We start from the raw sequence: 26,311 nt of genomic DNA on the forward strand, positions 1-26,311 counted from the left end.
TTAAATTACATTACTCTTCTGGAAGATTATAACAGCTCTGATACAACAAAAAAGGAGTACAAACGCATCAAAAGAGAAGCTAATTTTCTTGCTAACGTTATTGCCAACACAAGACATAATTCTACTGCTATTGCTTGGAGAAACCATCTCCCACTATTAGCTTGTAATGCTCCCACTATCAACTCATTATAATTTCTTTCTTTTTCAATCAGGCAAAAAAAAAAAAAAATCAAACTCATATGCTAACCTCATAAATTAGCCAATAGTGGTAGTTGGAGTTGGTGACTGAAAGCATCAAACTTATATGAATATTAATTGAAATGTTGAATTCCTGGTCTTAAATGTGTTTAGGTCAAAACTTGGTATCAGAAAATGACAAGATCAATTCATACATATCATATCAAAGTATTGGCAACTTGTCAAGGTTGGGTTGGCAGAAAAGTTTCATGGTTGCTTCATTTGATGATGCATCTAAACTTTTCTCTTGTTAAAAATGTCTAAGATGCCAAGTAGTTCATTTGAGTCATTTAGTGGTAGTTCAAATTTCAATTTCCACATAGAAATGGAAGGGAAAAAGAAGTAAACCTCAGGAAGGTGTCATTTGAGTCATTTAGTGGTATCAGAGCCTAAAGGCTGAAAGGGGAGTTTGTGAGAGAGAAAAATCAAAACCTTAGGAAGGTGTTGTAATAACTAGGGCTGGCAAATTCTCCCGAACCAAACCGTACCAACCGCATCCGAGCCGAACCAAGTGAATTGGTAGCCGAAAACTCGGTAACCGAAGTCTTGGTACGGTACAACCGTACCGACTCCACATACACGGTACGGTAGTGGTATTGATTTTCATATATACATGGTATACCGTACCGTACCGAACTTATATATAATACTCATATTTTTTTAATATTTTATTCTTCTCTTCTTTCTGACGCACCTTCACTCTTCTCTTTCTTCTTTCTTCTTTCTTTTGCCATCTCTTTCTGTCTCTTCTTGTCTCCTTCTTTTTATTTTTTTATTCTTCTCTCTTCTCTCTCTTCTTTTTTATTCTTCTCTCTTGTCTTTCTTCTTTCTTCTTCTTCTTTCTTCTTTCTTTCCCCCGTCTCTTCTGTCTCTCTTCTTCTTCTTGAAAAATTCTCTCTTCTCTTTCTTCTTTTTTATTCTTCTCTCTTCTCTATCTTCTTTCTTCTTACTTCTTCTTCTTTCTTTCCTCGTCTCTTCTGTCTCTCTTCTTCTTCTTGAAAAATAGCAACTTGTAAAGTGCTTCTCCCTGGTCTCTTCCCAGAATCTGAATCAAACTCGGCCATGGATCTCTCTTTTACTTCAAGTTTCTTTTCTTGCTTTTGTTGATTTTATTTACTGGGAAGAAAAATCTGGTTTTGGGTGTAGTTGGTGTTGAATAAAGTCTAAAACTTTTGTTTGATTTTAGCAGAGGCTGCTTCTTCCTTCACCACAATCACTCTTCCATCACCGTGTGTGGTATGGAGACTGGAGAGACTCATAACCATGTGGGTCCAAAAATTCTCAGGAGAAAACAGAAGAGAAGGGATCGGTGATGTATTGGTGACTACAAACCAATGTCAAACTCGGTTACAAACCCAACCGTACCGAACCGACCGATTAAATCGGTATACCGACTTCTCGGTATACCGGATTTTATGGCCGGTAGTGGTATAGTTTTTTGCATACCAGTATGAGTTGGTACGGTACATGGTATCGGCCCGTAAGCTTCGGTACCGAACCGAACCCAGCCCTAGTAATAACCCAGAAATTCATTATTAATTCCTAAATTCTTTGGGAGTTATTAAAGTGTTCGATAACACGATTTCGTGGTTCAAAGGTGGAGCGGAAATTATTTCGAATAGTTATTCGCTCGAAATGCTTCGTTTCAAGGGTTGACTTTTTATACGTTAGGATTATGTGAAAACTTCCTTCATAAAAGTTGTAGAGAGCATCAATACGAGTCCGTGGACATGTGGAACGTGAGAATTGGAGTTCATATGAAGAAGTTATGGCCATCGAAAAAAGTTTTCATTTTGGGATATATAGAAAAATCCGAAAAATATCATAAAATTCCAAAGTTTCCAAAAACGGAAACTCTTTCTCTCTCTTCTCTCCCGACCCCAGTTTCGCCAGCCACCTTTGCCGGCTTCATTCTCCGTCGTCCGACCACCATAGGCTGAGATTCTTGTCCCTATCTCTTCGCCTCACTCTCATCTACAACTCTATGAAGTTTGACGACGTGGGTCGGCCCGTGGACGAAGCAGCAAGGCCGAGAAGTTTGGCGGCGACGCTGCAAATCGCCTTGGTCAGAGTTCAAGTTTCCAGCCACTATAGCCGGTGATTTTTGGGGGCTTTTGGAGGTCAGAGGATGTAGAAGGGTTCTCCCAAGGTACCTTGCAACGATTCGACTCGTGGTGATCGAATTTTGAAGATTGGGAATCTAGGGTTCTTCGGGTTTGAAACATTGCAAGGTAAATTCCAGCCAAATGGCTTTGATTATGACTTTGTGTTAGTTATAAATATTTTTGGGGTTGTTGAGAAGAAGATCTTTTGTTTAGGAAGTTTTGTCAAATTTTGACTTTGGGCCGGCGGCGGCACCGCCACTGTGGTGGTGGTTTCTAACCACTTCTGGCCACCCCAGGAAGAGTTTATGTTCCTCTTTTTAATCTACACATCGATACGATCATTTCGATATATATTTTGTAAGTTTTGGAAATCGTATGAGCAAGTTATGAATTTTCAAAGTTTTAGGGTTTTCGGTTGGATTGCTTTATGATCCCTAGGGATTCGGTTGGATTGCTTTCCAATTGACTTGTAAATTTGATGGATTTATTGTACAAGTATTCTGGGGACCTCGGGTGGTCTCGGATGAAGTTTAGCCTCAATTGGCATTACTTTCGAGATTTTAGTGCAAGGGGGGGGGGGGGGGTTCGACACTTAATTGTTTTCGATTCGTGTACTAAGTTGTGACGCACATTTCTTAGGTGATTGACGGAGACTTGTCGATACCTCATCTATGTAGTAAGAGAAGACACAGCGGGATTTTGAGGTGAGTAAATCTCACGTGGTTCATTTACCAACCGAGTTATTTAAGAGTCGGAATTGATTGATAATTGTAAATCGTTTTTGAAAATAAAGATTTGTTTAAAATAATATGAACTCGATCGACTACGGTTCATAGGGCTACGGCTCACAGGTAAAAAAATGAATTTAAGTATAAAATGAATTTCTTGGTTTTAATATGTATGAATTATAGTTGGTATTAGAGGTCAATCCTCCGTGAATGACTAAGTATATATATATTTACGTGGAATATATATATATATATATATATCTGGATGGTGTGGCATTGTGATATGTAGATTGTTGGTGATTTCATTCACATTATTGAATTGAACATTTACTTATGCCGGAGGTATATTTGATGATTTAGGGGTTATGGTGTGAACATTTACTTATGCCAAAGTTATGATTGAATTGAACATTGTTGGAAGAGTGATTTGGGGTTATGGTGTGAAATTTGTGAGTCGTGTGGGATTTCCTTAAATGTCTTGTTCCGAGGACTGAAGGGTCTGAAGTCTGTAGGTTACAGTAGTAACCTGGGTGCAAAAATATCGTAAGGCTGAACCTCGGCCGAGGTGACAGGTTACGATTAAGTAGAGCTCTAATATGTTTGCATGCGTGCAGTCATGGTGGTAAATGAGTTACTGCATCATGAGTACGTAGCCTGTCGTATGCGTACAGCCATGGTGGTACTGTGTTGTTTCATCATGAGTACGTAGTTATCAGAGAATGTTTCTGGTGTTCTTTCTTTAATTTATACGTGAGATTTGGATTACTATGAATTCTATTGTTTGATTTAATTGTAATCTCCTGAACTAAAATACATGCAGGGATTACTATGATTTTGAGTTGTGTGATTTTAGGTGATCTCCTGAACTAATTTTCTATGGAGGGATTACTAATTTTCACGTAGTGTGATTGTATGTTTGGTTGTGTTTTGTAGAGTTAAATGTTGTTGCTTTAATTTATCTCACGAGTTGAGAAATTATAAGCATGCGTGACATGAGTCATTTTAATTGAGTTTACTCATACGAGCTTGCAAAAGCTTACCGGGTTTGTTGTTTCAACCCGGTGCACTATTCCATGGTGTAGGGGTTATTGTGCAGGTCAGTGTAATCATCATCGAAGCTGAGGTTTTGTTGCAGTCGTAGCTTGGACGTAGTAGGGTATTTTGGTTCTAGTCTTCTGCTGTGTAGTGAGTGTGGAGGGTGCGTTTACTTATTGAATTGTTATTCGGTTTAATTTGTAAACACTTGGTGATATGATATTTCTAGAGAACGAGTCGGTGTTGACATTGTGAGTTTAGTTTGTTTGTTGCGTAGTCTAAATGAAAAATTTTATGTTTATTCTTCTTGTGCTTGTTGAGTTTTCGCATTTCGGATTTGAATTTCTTTATTCAAAATTCAGGGCGTGACATTTTCCCTTTAAAAATTCTCTTGTGAGAAAGTCTGGAAGGGAATTGGTCTCTCCTTTGACGAATGTAATGTTAAAATCAAAAACTGAAAGGATTGCTTGCCATCTTGCAAAAATTTGTTTAGAGGCAAGGTTTATAACATCTTTTTCTAAAACTTATTTTGCTGCTTTGTAATCAATGTCAGGACCCACCCCGGAATTACCCTCCTAACTCCAAGATGGACCTGCGGGGCCCACTTTTCGGAAAAATTCGACAGAACTTCCCCTAAAAGTGGACAACCCTAAACCTGCTGAAAACACTTCTAAGTATAGTAATTTCTATGCTTGAAGCCACCCTGCTTCCAAGCAACAATCCGCAACTTTCCAAGTATAAACATCGTACTACACAAACATAACCATTTATATAAATTACAGCCCAACAAATTAAATCTCTCGACTTCCTCCAATATTATACAACTCCCATACACACATAATTATACAAATGTATAAATCCACCCTTTTTAAGTCATCAGAGCAATCTAAGGAACACACTCGAAATATAATACATAGAGTAGGTTAACAAATAACCTACTGAGGATAGATGGCAAATGTGGTGCTAGCCTCCACTCCTAAGCCGGTCAGCAACGCTGCGATCTGGGCAATTGAAACCAAAGGGCCCAGGGGGAAAGTACATAAAAACGTTAGCGTGAGTGGACCAAAATAAATAAGTATAAAGGAATAAAAGTTTATACTTTCCCACAAATTTACATTATAAAATCTCGATGCATGCAATATTTATAAAACGTAATTCTTTAAATCCAAAACTCGTGAAAAACATACCAGCCCCGCTGGTTAAAAGAAATCGGACTAGCCCCGCTAGTCAAGTAATGATAAAATATGGGGAAGAAATTTCACCATACGAAAGAAGGGAGCCTCCCAGGCTCGGGTCGGAGTGTCCCACACTCTGGAGCATCCCATGCTCTGCTCTTACTCACCCACAAACACATAGTAAGTAGGGAGGAGTACTAATAGGCTAGCTAGCAATAAATATGACGACCCAGGTATGGTGGGTAAAAACTATTAAAATCCAATAAATCCTTAAGGCTTCCCCATGTCCCACGAATAAAGAAAACGCGGGTGCGATTCCCAACCGTACCCGGAAATTCTCGTAAAAAGTCATATAAACCAACAGCGTGTCCCACACGCTAAAAGGATAAATAGATTATCAATAAGGCATTCCCAATGCCAAAATCGTAGGTCGATAAGTAAACATGGAGGTTTCCTCCAACAAAACTCAATTTGCCAATAAAGTCTCAAATCGACGAATATAAATATAATATAATATAAATAGTATAAATCCGAAAATCACCTCGAAAACAATTCGTCGACAATCAACATCAATTATGAATTCGAATCTGAGCATAGCAACTTGGTAACCGAAACTTACAAGTGGTATAAATCAATATTTATTTCATGACAATCATTATCAAAAGCAAAACCACGGGATAATTTGCAATCAAACTTATATGCTCAGAAAATAATATGTTAAATAAATAAATCATGCTTTAATAAATAAATGCATGCATCACTTATTTGAAAACGAAAGTCCACTCACAGTGTACGGCTAAGCCTGCCGTCGATCCGAACCCTCTTCGAGGGAATCCTCCTCACGTCCTGTACAATATAATGTCCGTAAACCTTAATTACTGGATGGAAAACTAAATTACGATAATTAAAACCAAACAATCTTTATTTGCCCAAAATCCCCCAATCTTCTTCACTAATATTATTCCCTTAAGGTATGGGATTTAGGGCCGAATCAAGGAAATCCGATAGATGGATTTCTCATAATTCAATTAACAATTTCATCATTGATCAACATCAAAATCCATAGTCACTCTTCTCCAATTTTATCCCAAAACTGCAATCATGGAACTAAAAGTATAATTGACTAATTATATCAACAACAGAAGTCAAATTCCGGCCAAAACACAGTCTCACGCGCCACCTACAGTGGCGGCGCATGGCACCCACGCGCCACCTACAGTGGCGGCGCGTGGCACCCACGCGCCGGTACCAACCTCCACCACCGGCTACCAAATTTCATATACAGCAACTACTCAACACACTGATTAAACTTCTAAACTACAACATTCCCAAATTATACCTGTAAATGGTCGAATTCAACCGGCGAAATTAACCCAGAAAATCAAGAACCCTAGATTTTCAATTCTGCTTCTACACTTCAAATCTTGATTCGAGGCTAGGGGCGAAATGATCTCTGTGGAAAACCAAGCCTTCGACGGAAAAATGGTGACCGGAGGTGGCCGGAATCACCTGAAATCGGCAAAAATGGCTAACTGCCACCGTAGCTTCCTCCTCTCCAAATCGAGCTTCTCCGGCTAAATCACTGTAATATACCTCCACAGACGTGACAAGGGTAAGAAACCGAGCTTGGGGGTGGCCGGATTACATCCTGGGACGGCCGGAGGAGGAAGAAATTGATAGGAGCATTTTAATGCGACGTTTTACTTGCTTTTCCCTGCATTTTCTGCGTTATTTCCTTAATAAAACCCTGTTTAGGAAAGTTTCCATTCTTTGATTGGGAAAGTTCCTATTTGTAGAAAGTTTCTATTTTTGTAGTTTTTATTTATCATTTTTAGTAAGTTTCCATTTTTAGTAGTTTCTATTTTTTCATTTTTAGAAAGTTTCCCACTTTTCATTTTAGGAAAGTTTCTATTTTTCTTACTAGTTTCTATTTTCAGGTCCTTGTCACAAATGAGCTGAAACGAGCTCACAAATGGAGGGAGAAGCTAGCCAACGTTGGAGGGAGACAAGATGAAGTACAAAGGGAAGCACAAATGAGCAGAAATGAAGAAATGAAGCTTTCCTGGTCCAACCAGGAAACCCTGTCCAGAAAAGGAAAGCTTGCCAAAACAAAACTCTTGAGCCAACCATGAATGGAGATCGAATTAATGAAGTGACATGGCATGAGAGAAGCTTCTTGAAGACTCTAGATGATGACATGGCACAAAGGTGGCGCATGGAGGCCCAAGAACTCTCAAGACTTGTTGGATTTTCGGCAAATGGATCAAAAGCCCACAAAGCCCATGCAATTAGGGTTTGTGACGCAATGAAGAAACCCTAGAGATCTTTGCCGTCTAAAATGAAGAGAGAAACAAGGAAAATGACGTGGAAAATCAGAAATTAAAAGGAGATTTTCTAGGGAGATTTTCTAGGGCTATTTTTATGGAAATTCATCAAGAGATAAACCCTAGAATATCTTTTGCCGTCCAAGCCAAGAGGAAAAGAAGGAAGTTGCCGTGTGAATTAAAAGAAAACCCTAGAGAATTCGGCAAGGAGATATTCAAGGGAGAAATAAAAGGAAAGAGAAAAAGGTGGAGACCAAGAAAAGCTCAAAAGAAGTCTAGATACATTCCTTAATTCCCTAAAGGAAGTTTGGCCGAATTGAACTACAAAAATCAGAATTATATCAAGGGAATTTCGGCAAGATTATTTAGGGAATTAATATTGGAATTTTTTGATTGGTTGCACCACCTCATAGGGCTTATGTGGCAAGCTATCATTGGAGGAAACTATGTGGCATTTTCAGATTAATCCCATGGAAAATAAAGAAGAAATACACGGCTTGGAGACCAAGTTGGCCGTCCCCTATATATCCTCCTCTTCTCTCAACGTCAAAAAAAGTTCCGAATTCCATTTTTTACGTTCTACACTTGAGAAATAATTCAGAAAACTCTCCCTAGCCTAGCCGTGTTCATCTCCATCCTCTAGGGCAACCACGAAGTGCAAGCAAGGCCAAGGAAGAAGAAGACAAGCCGTGCACACCATCCATCCTCCACCTTGAAGATTGCTTTCGAAATTCAAGAGACCATTCATCACTTCATTCATCTCATCTTCATCACGGTGTAATCCGATTCTCCTTGTACCTTTGCTTTGTATTTTCGTTGGTTTTGCCTTAGTTGACACATATGTATGAACAAGTGTTGTTTTCTGAAATTTTATGATTAATTGTTAATTTTCAGATTCATATATTGTGATTTATGGTTGCTTTTGTGTGAGTGTTTGATTAAATTTGCATGATAGAAATCTTTTGTATGATAATCTTGAATGGTTCGAAACATTTAGGGTTTTTATGTGAATGTTGCTACGAATTCGAGAACATGGATCAACTTTTTGGTTTTGTGTTCTTGAATCGATAAGTAGTAAAGGTTTTGTACAAAAACCGAGTTTAATCAAAGAAGATTGCAATTAGGTGGACTTTTTCATACTAAGTTGCACATTTGAGTTGATAGCCTTTCTAGGTGCTTAATGCATTAAACATGACATGATTGACTAGCTTTCTAGGGTTTGATTGCATGTTTGATAGAATTAATCTAGGTGCTTTCGCTTAGGTTAATTAGCATTGAAAGTAAAATATGGGAAATTGTTTGCTTTTGAACGTTTCACATGATCAACTCCTCTTGCATGACTATGATGAACAATGATGAACTTGAATCAATTTTAATCATGAGTTTCGAATTTGATCTTTGTTCTTGCATCCCATTTGTATTTTTATGTTTTTTGCATTTTAATTGTTTTCTTTACTTAGTTTAATTTCCGAAAATCAAAACCAAAAATCCCCCTAATTTCGTAAATATGTATATATTTTGTTATATTTTTGTAAATATTATACTTTGTTTTAATTTTAATTGTTTGTTTGTCCTACATTGACAGGTGTACCCTCAATCCCCGGAATAGAACGATCCCTATTTACTTTATACTACTAATGACATTTCAGGGTTAAATTGGTCGCTCCCAAAAGAGACATCAATTTTTGGCGCCGTTGCCGGGGATTGAAAAATCATTTGTCACTTTGTGAATATGTGTTTTGTTTATATTGTGACCGAAAAAAAAAAAAAAAAATTACTTGTTAATTATTTTGTAATTGTCGAAAATTAGTAGATTAATTACTTAGGTTGTTATTTATATTATTGAATACGAATTTTTATTGTAAGTTGTAAATTAAAGAAGGAATAGGTGAAGTCGTGTTTATTAATATTGGCCTAAACCCCTTATTGGTACCTAGTCCAGGTCCCTTAAGGTTGAGGGCGGCCTTTATTAACATTCATTGAACTGTCTTCACACTTAGGATCTTTTTCATCCAAGTAAGTATAGCCTATGTGGGATGGTGTCTAGGAAAGGGGACAACGCTCATGACTGGTTCTTGAATCCAAAAGTGCGTGCAAATGGGCCTAAACCACATTGTGGGAGTAGCTCATGCCAAAATGGATTCTACCTCTCGTGGTCGCCCTCCCCTACCTGGCCATTTCAGTAAGGTTGCCCAAAGGATGTAGGAGGGACTTTGTGTCTAGACGACTATACTTGGGCCGCACGTCCTCTTGATTTACCGCTTGGAATTGAATTTGAAATCAATGATATAGATAATAAATGAAAATATTGTGATTCACTAAGGTATATTGGATTAAACATAGTCTTGAAAAGGGTAGCTGTTTCAGTCCCATTGCACATCGAGACTCCCTGTTCCCGTACCTAAGTGTTGAAAATAACTGTAAAGAAAAGGAAGAAAAACAAATATTTGTAAGTATTTTCGTAAAAAAAAAAAAAAAAAAAAAAAAAAAAAAAAGAAGAAGAAAAAAAAAAAAGAAGAAGAAAAAAAAAAGAAGAAGAAGAAGAAAAAAAAAAAAAGAAGTGTACAAAGTGTGACGTTTTGTTGTGTAAAAGTTGTGTTTAAAATGTGTCTAATCTTGTTAAACAAAAGAAATGTAAAGAATTAATTGTAAATATTGTTAACTTCTTGATTGTTATAAGTGTGTAAAATCGTATGAGTAGATAAGGGCCCTTTTGTTAATATTGGCCTTAACCCTTCATTAGTGCCTTTCTAAGGTCTTATGAGGTTGAGGGCGGCTTTTATTAGCATTTGGAGAACTGTCTAACACATGAGTTCTTTTCAAGCTGAGTAAGGGGCATATAGGTGGTGTCTTAGGTTGAGACCCTGGGTGATGGGTTCAAATTGGATCTCAGAGATACTATAGACTGTGCGTAAACCACAATGTGGGAGTAGCCAATAGGGGCCTAAACCTCAATGAGGGAGTAGCCTCCGTAGTGTCACCAAAATGAGTCCTCCCTCTCACTTACCTCTTAATCTGGCCATCTAGCCTTCTGAAACAAAGGAAAGCGACTTATGTCTAGGCGACTATCCCTAGATCGTATCTCACCAATAGTAGTGGTTTCTATTGGGCTCGACTTACAACTTGTAATCAACTGAGATATTAACTTTATTTGTAAAGATAATAATACACTTGAACATAACCTCCACTTGTAAATTGTGTTGTTTTGTACATTTTATACTTGTATAAACTTCTTATGTGGTTTATTTGTGAAAAGATTGTGGATAGTTTTTAATTTATACTCTATTTTATACTTGTATAAATCATAAATAGTAAAGTCGTGAATAGTAACTTGTGAATAGTGACTCGTGAATAGTAAAGTTGATGTATAAATCACTAATTTGTAATTAACTCACTTTATACTTTGCTAACTTCTTTGAATTTTGATGATGTTCAGGATTCCTATGAATGACCGAGCCTTTTAGACCCTCTACACTAAAGGAAATTGAAGCAAGGCTCGCGCGTTTGAAGGGTCCTTCACTCCTTGAGTTCACAAGCCCTTCTCCTTCAACATACAAAGAGTACACATTTAACGAGCAAGGGAAGAGGACCTACTGTTCTGAGGAGTCTACATCACCTACACCAAGTCCATCTCCTCCTTCACGTTCACCTTCACCTGTGGTTTCGTCCAACTCTACACCACCTTCACCACCACCTGAAGAAGTCGAAGAAGAGAGAATGGCATCTATTAGGGAACTCTCCACCGCAACTGTTGAAGGAGGACCCCCTACAGGCATAGTATACCCTGCCCCTGCAGCTGGAAGACAGGCAGAGTTCGAGCTTAAGAGTGGATTGTTGCACAAGCTCCCTATCTTCCATGGACTTAATATGGAGGATGCTAACAAGCACGTACGAGAATTCCAATCTGTTTGTGCAAACATGCAACCACAAGGGGCAGATGAGAACCTCCTTAAGATGAGAGCATTCCCATTCTCATTAGCTGATAGAGCCAAAGATTGGCTATATGAGCTTCCTGCTGGACGTATCACATCATGGGAAACAATGAGGAAGGCCTTCTTGGAGAAATACTTCCCAGCCTCAAAGGTCATCACACTTAGGAAGAAGCTCAGTGGGATAGAGCAAGCCCATGATGAGTCCTATGCTGCCTACTACGAGAGGTTCAACTCCCTACTTGCACAATGTCCTCAACATCAGATGAAGGATGAGACCCTCCTCACATGTTTCTATGAAGGACTCTTACCCTTGGAAAGGCAAATGTTGGATGCTGCAGCTGGTGGAGCTTTTGTGGATAAGTCACCTGCGGTTGGGAAGGAACTTATAGCTAATCGTGCCCTAAACTCCCAACAGTATGAGGGTGTGAGACAACCCACTCGTAGGGTAAATGAGGTGAGCACTAGTCCTGCCATTGCAGATCAATTGAGCAAACTCACCCTTCTTGTGAACAAGGTGGCGACTACTCAAGGCCATGGAGGACCCTCTGCTTGTGGGGTATGCTTTACTCAAGGACATCCTACGGATCAATGTCCTCAACTGAGTGAGAATGGTGGTTGGGAATCTGTGAATGCTATAGGAGGCTATCAAGGGAACCAAGGGGGTCCCCCACGTCCAAGGTATGATCCATATTCAAATACCTATAACCCTGGATGGAGGGACCACCCCAACTTCAAATGGACCAACAATGAAAATGTTCAGAACCCTCTTGGTGGAAATTTCCAACGTCCTCAAGGACCTCCCTATCAAAGACCTTACATGCCTCCTCAACACAATGTAGGGAATCCCAATTCTCACTATGATAAGACGATAGAGGCATTGACTAATTCTACTCAGGCATTGACTAATGCCACACAGACTTTGCTTCAAGGACAACAGACCAATGCCAAGGACATTACAGAGCTCAAGAAGCAAATGGGACAAGTGGTGGACTTCATGACCAAGTTTCATGAGAGTGGTAAGCTTCCGAGCAACACAATTCAAAACCCAAAGGGAGGCTTTGAAGGTTCCACCAACTGAGGAGAAGAGGAAACCACGTCTAGGCTGAGAAGACGTTAAAACCAAGCGCTACTTGGGAGGCAACCCATGCAAATCAGATTTGCTTTCTTTATCCTTATCTTTTATTTTTCGTTTTTGCTTTTTGAATTTAGTATTATTTTCGTAAATTTCATCCCTATATGCTTAAGTGTTTCATTGCATGCTTTTAATTGATTACATTGAGGACAATGCAATATTTAAGTGTGGGGGAAGGGATTTACACTTTTATCTTGAGTCATATATTGAAAAATACAAAAAAAAAATGAAAAATGTCAAAAATTTAAAAATTTTCGTTGCTTTTGTTCTTGTTTTTGAGTCTTAGGATGCCCTTTCAACTGTCTAGGATGATTCTATATCTCTGAAATCATGACTAAAAGAGGATCACAAAATTGAGATGATTTCTAAAATGGTATTCTTTGGTTAATTGAGATATATGAAAAATATATGCATGTGTAGTGGATATGGATTTCGAAACTTTGGTACAGAAAATATGAGCATGTTAAGATGAGTTTTGATTCATAAAAGCCATGTGAGATAATTGAGCCATGTCCCTTTTTCTTGGAGTGAATCGAAAATATATATTCTTAATTTCTTGGCGATGTTTTGATGATCTCATTATTCTTTCATCTTGATTGACTACTTGCCATAGATTAAGTTTGATGGACTAGAGAATGCTAGAATTCGCTCTTGTGCTTGTTGAGACGTTATATCAATACATGGCCCTGATTCTGGAAGGGATAGAGGCATCCTAGGAATTACCACCATTGCCATATAAACTTGTGTCCCTATTTGTGCCCGTCGTGGGACTCCCCTAGATAAGCCCCTTTGAGCCTACATTAAGCCTTTTCGTTCATCACCCTAAAATCCTTAACCATGAAGCTTAGTATAGTAACAACCCTACCCTTTGTTCTAAGAACTTAGTGGAGCTATCTTTTGAGACATACTACATGGGTTTGGTGCTAAGGATGGAAATTGAGAAGAGGTTAAAGTTCAAGTGTGGGGGTAGACTTGTCCATAAAGAAAAAAAAAATATGTGAAAGCCGTGAAAAATGAAAAGAAAAGAAAAAATGTACGGCTAGAAAAGAAAAGAAAGAAATATTTATGGATTTTAGTCCCCCATACTTAGTGATTTTGGAGTTTACTTTGAAATGAAGGCCTATTAAAGAAAAATTTGACCTTTGTCCATTCACTATAGTTCAGGGGAAGTTTACAATGAAGATTGGGCCCAACATGAAGATATTAGGCCCCTTTTATGTTACCTCTAGGGAAAGTGACGTTTTTGCAATGCCTTGGTGGATTTCTTGAGGTCTCTACATTTACATGTGCTCTGCTAGGTTTTTAGGACACTTTGATAAATCCTTATCCTTCATTTCTTAAAACCTTGAGCCTTGGCCCCATTACAACCTTCAAGAAGACCTTCTTGATCCTTAAGATGGGACAGCCCTTGATGTGGAGATGAGTTACAAGAGTTGAACCTATGGCTTGGGTCCATCTGTGCAAGTAGTTGGTATCCTTCATGAGATCTTTAAAGAAAATTATACATGTGCTTTCGTTTCTTGAATTATGTGATATACTTGCTATCTTTCACATATACTTGAGTGTACAAGCTTTTAAGCATTGCCATGATCTGAGAGAAGAAAGAGTGGATATAACTTGTGAGGATTTGAATCATACTTGTTTGAAGCATGCTTAACAGAAACCATCACCATTGTGCCAACCAAGTCCTACTTGTGTATATGTAACTTATGTGTTTTAATTAACTCTCGAATGCCTAAACATTTATTCTTGGTGAAGTGCTAATCTTGGTGTTGTGAAAGTAAGAGATTGCTGAGACAAAAAGTTGAAGGGCTATAGAGTCTGTTTCGTGTCAAGTCTTTAATTTTCGTTGAGTCTTAGTGTGTGTCTTAGTGTGATTTTGCTAAGGGACTAGCAAAAGCTAAGTGTGGGGGAATTTGATAGGAGCATTTTAATGCGACGTTTTACTTGCTTTTCCCTGCATTTTCTGCGTTATTTCCTTAATAAAACCCTGTTTAGGAAAGTTTCCATTCTTTGATTGGGAAAGTTCCTATTTGTAGAAAGTTTCTATTTTTGTAGTTTTTATTTATCATTTTTAGTAAGTTTCCATTTTTAGTAGTTTCTATTTTTTCATTTTTAGAAAGTTTCCCACTTTTCATTTTAGGAAAGTTTCTATTTTTCTTACTAGTTTCTATTTTCAGGTCCTTGTCACAAATGAGCTGAAACGAGCTCACAAATGGAGGGAGAAGCTAGCCAACGTTGGAGGGAGACAAGATGAAGTACAAAGGGAAGCACAAATGAGCAGAAATGAAGAAATGAAGCTTTCCTGGTCCAACCAGGAAACCCTGTCCAGAAAAGGAAAGCTTGCCAAAACAAAACTCTTGAGCCAACCATGAATGGAGATCGAATTAATGAAGTGACATGGCATGAGAGAAGCTTCTTGAAGACTCTAGATGATGACATGGCACAAAGGTGGCGCATGGAGGCCCAAGAACTCTCAAGACTTGTTGGATTTTCGGCAAATGGATCAAAAGCCCACAAAGCCCATGCAATTAGGGTTTGTGACGCAATGAAGAAACCCTAGAGATGTTTGCCGTCTAAAATGAAGAGAGAAACAAGGAAAATGACGTGGAAAATCAGAAATTAAAAGGAGATTTTCTAGGGCTATTTTTATGGAAATTCATCAAGAGATAAACCCTAGAATATCTTTTGCCGTCCAAGCCAAGAGGAAAAGAAGGAAGTTGCCGTGTGAATTAAAAGAAAACCCTAGAGAATTCGGCAAGGAGATATTCAAGGGAGAAATAAAAGGAAAGAGAAAAAGGTGGAGACCAAGAAAAGCTCAAAAGAAGTCTAGATACATTCCTTAATTCCCTAAAGGAAGTTTGGCCGAATTGAACTACAAAAATCAGAATTATATCAAGGGAATTTCGGCAAGATTATTTAGGGAATTAATATTGGAATTTTGTGATTGGTTGCACCACCTCATAGGGCTTATGTGGCAAGCTATCATTGGAGGAAACTATGTGGCATTTTCAGATTAATCCCATGGAAAATAAAGAAGAAATACACGGCTTGGAGACCAAGTTGGCCGTCCCCTATATATCCTCCTCTTCTCTCAACGTCAAAAAAAGTTCCGAATTCCATTTTTTACGTTCTACACTTGAGAAATAATTCAGAAAACTCTCCCTAGCCTAGCCGTGTTCATCTCCATCCTCTAGGGCAACCACGAAGTGCAAGCAAGGCCAAGGAAGAAGAAGACAAGCCGTGCACACCATCCATCCTCCACCTTGAAGATTGCTTTCGAAATTCAAGAGACCATTCATCACTTCATTCATCTCATCTTCATCACGGTGTAATCCGATTCTCCTTGTACCTTTGCTTTGTATTTTCGTTGGTTTTGCCTTAGTTGACACATATGTATGAACAAGTGTTGTTTTCTGAAATTTTATGATTAATTGTTAATTTTCAGATTCATATATTGTGATTTATGGTTGCTTTTGTGTGAGTGTTTGATTAAATTTGCATGATAGAAATCTTTTGTATGATAATCTTGAATGGTTCGAAACATTTAGGGTTTTTATGTGAATGTTGCTACGAATTCGAGAACATGGATCAACTTTTTGGTTTTGTGTTCTTGAATCGATAAGTAGTAAAGGTTTTGTACAAAAACCGAGTTTAATCAAAGAAGATTGCAATTAGGTGGACTTTTTCATACTAAGTTGCACATTTGAGTTGATAGCCTTTCTAGGTGCTTAATGCATTAAACATGACATGATTGACTAGCTTTCTAGGGTTTGATTGCATGTTTGATAGAATTAATCTAGGTGCTTTCGCTTAGGTTAATTAGCATTGAAAGTAAAATATGGGAAATTGTTTGCTTTTGAACGTTTCACATGATCAACTCCTCTTGCATGACTATGATGAACAATGATGAACTTGAATCAATTTTAATCATGAGTTTCGAATTTGATCTTTGTTCTTGCATCCCATTTGTATTTTTATGTTTTTTGCATTTTAATTGTTTTCTTTACTTAGTTTAATTTCCGAAAATCAAAACCAAAAATCCCCCTAATTTCGTAAATATGTATATATTTTGTTATATTTTTGTAAATATTATACTTTGTTTTAATTTTAATTGTTTGTTTGTCCTACATTGACAGGTGTACCCTCAATCCCCGGAATAGAACGATCCCTATTTACTTTATACTACTAATGACATTTCAGGGTTAAATTGGTCGCTCCCAAAAGAGACATCAGAAATCAAAGGGGAAAGAATCGGGCCGAAAGGGAGGAAGGGTCAGGTAGATTTCCAAAAATAGAAATCTACCAACAGTAATTTCCATATATATATAATTTACCATGAACAGTAAATTCTACATTTTTAGCCATAACTCTCACATACTAAGCCCAATTTTTACGTACCACATATGCACGCGCTTGGTTTAACGTCCCTTATAACTTTCATGAAGAACATTTTCTCAAATTTTGACCTGAACAAAAAGTCAACTTTTAGGGCCACTAAAATATCAATAAAGATTAAAAATTGAAAGTATCCAACAATTATCGTCCAATTAATGAGTAAATCGTTAATTCTAGGTTCGGGACATAACAATCAATGCGAAGTAAAAACGTTTTGTTTAAAAGATCATCTTGAAATTTTGTGATACATAACACTATAGCTAAAATTTCTTTTTTGATAATACTGTAATTTTGTTGGGCTTTGTTCCACAAACCTGAGGTATATCTAACTAATTGCTTAGGTTAGTTTTCTGATAATTTTTGTTTTAATATCTCACCATACCTTATGTCAGACGCATCTGTCTCGACTATCTTAAAAGATTCTAGGTCTGGTAGTCCTAAACAAGGAAGGATTTTGACATAGGGTTTGACTTATCTAACTATTTGAGTATGGGCATTTGTCCATGTTGGATGGTTTTTCTTTAATCTTTGATAGAGAGGTTTGCACACAATTGTTAACTTTTCATAGAAATCAGAGATATAATTAAGACATCCTAAGAATCTTTGTAATTGGGTTTTGTCTTTAATTTCATCAGGAAATTTGTCAGCAAATTCTATTGCTCTTGAGATTGGAACTATAGTGCCTTCTTTGATGTCACTACTACAAAAATTGAAACACACAACACTCATCACACAACAGAACACAAATCTGCTGTTGTGTGTTAACAAGAACTCTATCATTCAACGGTACAAAATCTACTTATGTTGTGTGAATGAAGCAAATTCAAAACCATTTTTTTAGGAAGATATCGGACAACTAATTTAAGAAGTTTATGTTGTGTAATGGAGAGGCCTAGAATGGAGGGAAATGAGTACATAATTCCCTCCAAGAACAAGCTCACCAAAATAGAATTTGAACTAACCACACAACAGTTTTTTTTTTTATCTATTGTGTAATGAAATGTGGTATGAACTTTGAGAAATCGTACTACGTACATCTAGTGAAACGTGTACAAATTTGTACAACAGATTGTCTTACTTCTGTTGTCTGAGCATGGAAGCAAGTTGCACAACGGCAAAGTTTCAATTTGATGAAACCTATGTACGCACAGGTGGCAAATTTTCCCTCCCAGCCTGCTTCACTCACACAATGGTCACTTTCTTATCTGTTGTTGGAGAAACTTGAGACAAATTGAAGTCTCCCACCAAACAACTTAATTGAAACCCGACAACCACTCTTACTCCTTTTCTTTTTCCCCAATTACATACTCCCCCCAAACCTGACAGTCACTCTTATTACTCAACTCCTTCCAAAACAGCAACCCGGTGTTACTCGAAACCAAATCCAAAATAGCCAGCAACCAAAGGGAAGATCTCTACTACGATTTGGATAGCGATTTGGAAATCAAACCCGCTCTTACTCAAAACCTAGAAATCAAACCCGGCCACATCTCTACAAAGACCCTACTACGAATTGGATTTCGATTTGGAAATTAGGGCTTCGATATGAAGATCTTCAGGTTCGATTCGATTCGCTTTCGCCTTGTTGTTCTAATGGTGATGCGGCTAAAATAGTCTCACAATTTAACCCTGCAAAATGTAGTTGTCAGTATAGGATAAGCATGGATCGTTCAGTCTGGGGATTGTAGGCTACACCTAACAAAAGGTCAATTAACAAATAAAAGAATAAAATGGGGGGTTTTGAAATTTGGTTCCTAATCTACTTAAAATAAAAACGAAACAAATAAACCTATATACAATGATCGACTTCCCTAACCTAGACCAATACCACTTGGAAATTAATAAGTGTAAAAACAGAAAATCCATTTCAACATGCTACAAAAAATGTGCCCATCTTAAATGCCTAGATAAGAGCCCAAATGAAAAGCCTCAGCGGATCAATTCATTTATCTGATTCGTTCTAATGTAGGCTTGAATCGGAAAAGTCCTTACCAAGCCTAATACTACTAATTTTCGAAAAAACTCAGCGTAATTCTCTTAACTAGTAGTATTATCTAACCCTCGAATCAACCACACGTGCAAATTAACTATTACACATAGAATTTAACACGTAATTTCTGGAATCGTTTAATCATTAAAGCATGATTTTTACCACTCGTTAGAACTAATTACTACTTGTTTAACTCATCGTCTTAACAAATAACAATTACTCTTGGAAAATTAAGCAAAGACATAATAACTCTCACCGTTATTCTAGCATGCAAACTTATGAATCTAACTCTGAAAATTACCTAAACACGTAAAAGGGCACAAGATTGTAACATGCATAAAAGAATTCTCGAAATTAAGTCAATAATAAACTGAAAATCTCAAAAATATTAATAAAAATATTCTAAAAATTTCATGTCTCCAATTACACAACTCGCAAATTGAAACACATAAAACCGAAAGAAAAATTATAAGTAGAGTCATAGTTACACTTTGAAGCTTTCCTTAGCGGCTTAGCAACACGGTGATGAACTCGTCTCTGCTATGGTGGTGGATAGGGCTGTCAATTCTGACACGACCCGATAACACGACTCGAAACCCGCACGAAATAAAGCGGGTTGAACCCGTACGATTAAAAAACGGGTCGGCGGTGGGTCAACCCGCCATGACCTATTTAATAAATGGGTCGGCCACGGGTCAACCCGCCAACACGAAGTGAACCCGTATAACCCAATTATGTTGTACTTCTTCTTGAAATTTTGGACGTTTGGAGTATTTGATCATAGGATTAAACAATTTGAAATATTTTGCTTTATTATTATTAGATTTAATTATTTATGAATTATATATAATTATTTATATTATTTGTCTTGTGGAGTTTTTAGCGAATTTAATCAATTTATGCATTTTTTTAGTTAAATGGGTCGTATTGTTAACATTTAAATGGGTCATTTTGTCTAACACTACACGACCTATTTATTAAATGGGTTAAGCGGGTTGGAAACGGGTAACCCGTTTAATAAATAGGTTGGGTTTGGGTTTAAATTTTTGACACGATTATTAAATGGGTTGGGTTTGGGTTTGTCTCTTGAGACACGACAAATACCTTGACCCGACACGAACCCAACCCGACACGACCCATTGACAGCCCTAGTGGTGGAGCGTCCTTGACTCAGCACCTTAGAGCTTTGTAGATTGATGGATAGATGGTGTCACGGTCTTGTACGTGATGGAAGTTTAAGGAGTGAATTGTGTAGAGTCTCAGACAAGTTTTTGGCCAGGAAGTGATCTTGGTCAGGAAGCGATGCCAATTCTATTCTGGACGTTGCCTATTTATAGGGGAGTATTGATTGGCTTTTGTCGATGATACCCTTCATCATTGGATGGATGGGATTGCAACATAATTCCTTTAATTTTCTAGCAGAAACGTCTCCTTTATGGCCTTAATTCCTCTCAAAATGGGGTCTCTTAACATTCTAAAACGTCTTTCTCTTATTTATTTTCCAGTTGAAACATTTTTCTCCTTTATTTATTTTCCAGCAGAAACGTCTTTCTCTTTTATTCTCCAACTGAAAACGTCTTTCTCCTTTATTTCCCTTCTTCATTGCTTGGTCAAATGTCTTAAATGCTTTATTTTATGACTCCATCATTGCTGTTTCCAAGAGTTCCACCAGGCAAAGTTTCCTACAACAAATAGGAGAATATCAGAATTTTCTAGAGAAAATAAAGGGAATTAAAATGTAAAGACCGCAAAAACAGTCGACGGTGAGGAATCCTGATCCAGCTAGGATTTTTCATAAATTTTATTTTTTTCACCTATTTCCCTCCAAACACTCAACAAGACTCTCAAAATGACTTAATGACTCAAAACATGAAACTTAAGGGAGAAACAAGGCTAAAATGGGGCATATACTCATTAATATCGTTGCACATCATGCTCCTATCAACTACCCTACACTTAGCTTTTGCTAGTCCCTTAGCAAAACAAAAATACAAAACAAAACAAAGACTCGACAAAAAGCAAGTAAATGACTCTACTGCTCCTAACTGTTGTCTCAAAGACTCCAAACTCATGGCTTTCACGTTAAACACTTACTCAAAATAGCATAGATAATTCCATGGTTAATAAACATGTGACACTCATGTGACTAAGTAAGATATGGAGAACTTAAGTTATACAGTGAATGATAGCATGTTTCGAACAAGTCCAATCCAAACTCACAGGGCATACTCTCGATTTTTCTCTCAGAAATGGCTATTCTTAAAAGCTTCACACTCAAGTATACGCAAGAGAACAAATTGTAAGGCAACAAACAGCTTGAATATTTCATCAATGAACGCATTTTGTGAAGAATTTTTAAAGACCTCATGAAATGACTAAGTGCACAAATGGACCTAAACCATAAGCTCGACTTTGTACCTGACTCCACTAACCAAAGGCTGCCCATCTCAAGGATCAAGTAAGGACTTGAAACAGGTTGTAATGGGGCTAAGCTAGGGTTTTTGAAATGAAGATTAAGGATACAAAAATCCTAAGGACCTAGCAGAGCATATATGGACCACCTTATGTCACCATTTTTGTGGGACAATTATTATTGTTTTGGGCCCAACGTTCACTCTAACGAACATGAAAATAGACAAAGGCCTATTTTCAACTTTGAGCCTTCTACACATTTGAAAGTCCAAAACCACACTTAAACAATTTCCCAAGAGTTTTCTTTTCAATTTTTCTTCTCTTTTGCCTTTTTTCTTTCTTTCTTTTTCATTTTTTTTTCCTTCTTGTTTTCTCTTGGGTTTTCCCCACCTCACACTTGTCACTCATCGTCACCCCTACACATTATGTCATGCTCTACTAAGTCCCTAAGACAAGGGTAGAGATATCCTGTACTAAGCTCATGGTAGGGTAGTGAGGGTGATGAAACAAAGGTTTTAAACGTAGGCTCAAAGGGGTTCATTCTAAGGAGTCCCACGACGGCCACAATTGGGGACACATGCTTGTTTGGCTATGGTGGTTACCCTAATGCTCTCTATCCTATCCAAGATCAGGGCATATCATGGCATACAAGTTTTGACAGTCAATCAAGTCGAGTTCTAGTATTCTCTAGTCCATTAAAATCTATGGCACATGATCATTGGATTTTCAAAGAATGATGAGGTTTTGTAAATATAGCCATGAAATTCTGGAATTATCAATTAAGGACTCGAAAAGAAAGTATTTTAGCCAACAGCTCACTTAGGGTCAAATGAATTAGACTTAATCCTAGCATGCTTAATGAACCAAGTTACAATCCTATCTCAAATCTTCATACAAGTATCACAATGTCGATTAACCATAGAATTCAATTAAGTCCTATTTCGATTGTGAAAACCTTCAGCCATGAATTCAGAGACATGTTCATCCCAGCCGTTAGGGGCATCTTAAGACTCAAACAAACAAAAAGACTCTAAAACCAACATTTTTTTTTTATTAAACGGAAAAAATTCTGAAAATAAAGGTGTAAACTCACCCCACACTTAGAATCTACATTGTTCTCAATGTAGGCAACATATATGGTATATAGACCCTAAATATGGGGGGCTACGAAAATAAGGGAAGGGTAAAACAAACAAAGACACAAGTACAATTCAACCTAAGCAAGTGAAGGGATAGAAATGTCAAACTCTTGTTGATGGCTCCTCCACAGCTTCGATTGAAATGGGTTGCCTCCCATGCAGCGGTTAATATTTATAGTCCTTCAGCCTGGACACTTCTTCTTGTTCACACGTGCTAGGTCAAGTGTTAGTAACATATACAAGGTTTGAAATACAAACAGTATGTCTGATGCGGCTGAAATAGCCTCACAATTTAACCCAGCAAAATGTAGTTGTCAGTATAGGAAAAGAATGGATCGTTCAGTCCGGAGATTGTAAGGTACACCTACACAAAAAGGTCAATTAACAAATAAAAGAATAAAATGGGGGGGGGGGGGGGTGTTTAAATTTTGGTTCCGAATCTACTTAAAATTAAAAAAAAAACAAATAAAACTATCTACAATGATCGACTTCCCTAAGCTAGACCAATACCACTCAAAAATTAAAGCATGATTTTTACCACCCGTTAGAACTAATTACTACTTGTTTAACTCAGCGTCTTAATAAATAACAATTACTCTTGGCAAATTAAGCAAACACACTAGAACACTCAGCGTGATTCTAGCATGCAAACTTATTAACCTAACTCTGAAAATTACCCAAACACGTAAAAGGGCACGAGATTGTAACATGCATCATAAAAGAATTCTCGAAATTAACTCAATAATAAACTGAAAATATCAAAATATTAATAAAAATATTCTAAAAATTTCATGTCTCCAATTACACAACTCGCAAATCGAAACACACAAAACCGAAACAAAAATTATAAGTAGAGTCATAGTTACACTTTGAAGCTTTCCTCAGCGGCTTAGCAACAAGGTGATGAACTCGTCTATGCTATGGTGGTGGAGCGTCCTTGACTCAGCGCCTAAGAGCTTCTAGATTGATGGATGGATGGTGGTCACGGTCTTGTAGGTGATGGAAGTTTAAGGAGTGAATTGGGCAGAGTCTCGGAAAAGTTTTTGGCCAAGAAGTGATGCCAATTCTGTTATGGACGTTGCCTATTTATAGGGGAGCATTGGTTGTCTTTAATCAATCATACCCTTCATCATTGGACGGATGGGATTGCATCATAATTCCTTTAATTTTCCAACTGAAACATCTCCTTTAAGGCCTTAACTCCTCTCATAATGGGGCAAATCCTTTAATTTCCAAGCTGAAACATCTTTCTCCTTTATTCTCCAACTGAAAACGTCTTTCTCTTTATTTCCCTTCTTCATTGTTTGGTCAACCTGATTTAATAAAGGGCACAAAATTAAATTCTTTTAGAGAAAATAAAAGGAATTGAAACAATTTAATTTCAGAAAAATACTCCCATAAATTCTCTCTTAAGGCCCACAGTTTAGCATGACGGTGAGGAATCCTGATCCAGCTAGGATTCTTCATGAATTTTGCATTTTCTGCATATTTCACGCCAAACACTCTACAAGACTCTTAAAATGACTCGATGACTCAAAACACGGAACTTAAGGGAGAAACAAGGCTAAAATGGGGCATATACTCATTAATATTGTCGCACATTGTGCTCCTATCAACTACCCCACGCTTAGCTTTTACTAGTCCCTTAGCAAAACAAAAATACAAAACAAAACAAAGATTCAATGAAAAACAAGTAAATGACTCTGTTGCTCCTAACTGTTGTCTCAGAGACTCCAAACTCATGGCTTTCATGTTAAACACTTAATCAAAATTGCATAGATAATTCCATGGTTAAAAACATGTGACATTCATATGACTAAGCAAGATATGGAGAACTTAAGTTATACAGTGAATGATAGCATGTTTCGAACAAGTCCAATCGAAACTCACAGGGCAGACTCGATTTTTCTCTCAGAAATGGTTATGCTTAAAAACTTCACTCTCAAGTATATGCAAGAGAACAAATTGTAAGGCAACAAACAATTTGCATATTTCATCAATAAAAGCATTTTGTGAAGAATTTTTTAAAGACCTCATGAAATGACTAAGTGCACAAATGGACCCAAACCATAAGCTCGACTGCATAACTGATTCCACTAACCAAAGGCTGCCCATCTCAAGGATCAAGTAAGCACTTAAATCAGGTTGTAATGGGGCTAAGCTAGGGTTTTCGAAATGAAGATTAAGGATACAAAAATCCTAAGGACCTAGCAGAGCATATATGGACCGCCTTATGTCACCATTTTTGTAGGCCAATTATCATTGTTTTGGGCCAAACCTTCACTCTAACCAACATGGAAATGGACAAAGGCCTAATTTTCAACTTTAAGCCTTCTACAAATTTGAAAGTCCAAAACCACGCTTAAACAATTTCCCAAGAGTTTTCTTTTCAATTTGTCTTCTCTTTTGCCGTTTTTCTTTCCTTCTTTTTCATTTTCATTTTCGTTCAAATTTTTTTTTTCTCTTCTTTTTTCTTGGATTTTCCCCACCCCACACTTGTCTTTCATCGTCACCCCTACACACTATGTCATGCTCTACTAGGTCCCTAAGACATGGGCAGAGATATCCTGTACTAAGCTCATGGTAGGGTAATGAGGGTGATGAAACAAAGGTTTTCAATGTAGGCTCAAAGGGGTTCATTCTAAGGAGTCCCACGACGGGCACAATTGGGGACACATGCTTGCTTGGCTATGGTGGTTACTCTAATACCTTCTATCCTATTCAAGATTAGGGCATATTATGGCATACAAGTTTTGACAGTCATAACAGCCGAGTTCTAGTATTCTCTAGTCCATTAAAATCTATGGCACATGATCATTGGATTTTCAATGAATGATGAGGTTTTGCAATTACAGCCATGAAATTCTGAATTTATCAATAAGCACTTGAAAAGAAAGTATTTTAGCTCAATAGCTGACTTAGGGTCAAATGAATTAGACTTAATCCTAGCATGGTTAATGAACCAAGTTACAATCCTATCTCAAATCTTCATACAAGCATCACAATGTCGATTAACCACAAAATTCAATTAAGTCCTATTTCGATTGTGAAAACCTTCAGCCATGAATTCAGAGACATGTTCATCCTAGACGTTAGGGGCATCCTAAGACTGAAACACACAAAAAGACAATAAAACCAAATTTTTTTTTTCTCTAAACTAAACTAAAATAAAGGTGTAATAAACAAGGGAAGAAATATGGTATATAGACCCTAAATATTAGGGGGGGGGGGGGGGGGGGGGGGGCTACGAAAATAAGGGAAGGGTAAAATAAACAAACAATAAACAAAGACACAAGTACAATTCAACCTAAGCAAGTGAAGGGATAGAAATGTCAAACTCTCGTTGATGGCTCCTCCACAGCCTCGGTTCAAATGGGTTGCCTCCCATGCAACGCTTAATATTTATAGTCCTTCAGCCTGGACTCTTCTCCTTGTTCACACATCATGGGGTGCCTCCTGGAGGGGTATCTCTTCCAATGTGTGCCCCACTAAGGACTCATAGTAGGGCTTGAGACGATGCCCAATTACCTTGAACTCCTTCCCCGTCTTCTCACTCTTGATCTCTACAGCACCATGAACAAACACATTTGTAACTATAAATGGGCCAACCCAACGAGAACGAAGTTTACCTGGGAATAGCTTAAGTCTGGAATGGAATAACATAACTTTCTGGCCCACTTGGAAGCTTTTTCCGCGAATCATTT

The 26,311-nt window shown here is 37.5% G+C and overlaps 1 long non-coding RNA gene across 1 annotated transcript; it reads left to right on the top strand.

Annotated features, from left to right (window-relative positions):
- Positions 1 to 1,111: 1,111 nt before the first annotated feature.
- LOC121050974 lies at positions 1,112 to 4,296 on the top strand. The gene is made up of 3 exons (XR_005804597.1): positions 1,112 to 2,468; positions 2,982 to 3,046; positions 4,153 to 4,296. It is a non-coding gene; the product is annotated as an uncharacterized LOC121050974 (long non-coding RNA).
- Positions 4,297 to 26,311: the final 22,015 nt, after the last annotated feature.

Source organism: Rosa chinensis, chromosome 1, assembly GCF_002994745.2.
Source record: "Rosa chinensis cultivar Old Blush chromosome 1, RchiOBHm-V2, whole genome shotgun sequence".
NCBI lineage: Eukaryota > Viridiplantae > Streptophyta > Magnoliopsida > Rosales > Rosaceae > Rosa > Rosa chinensis.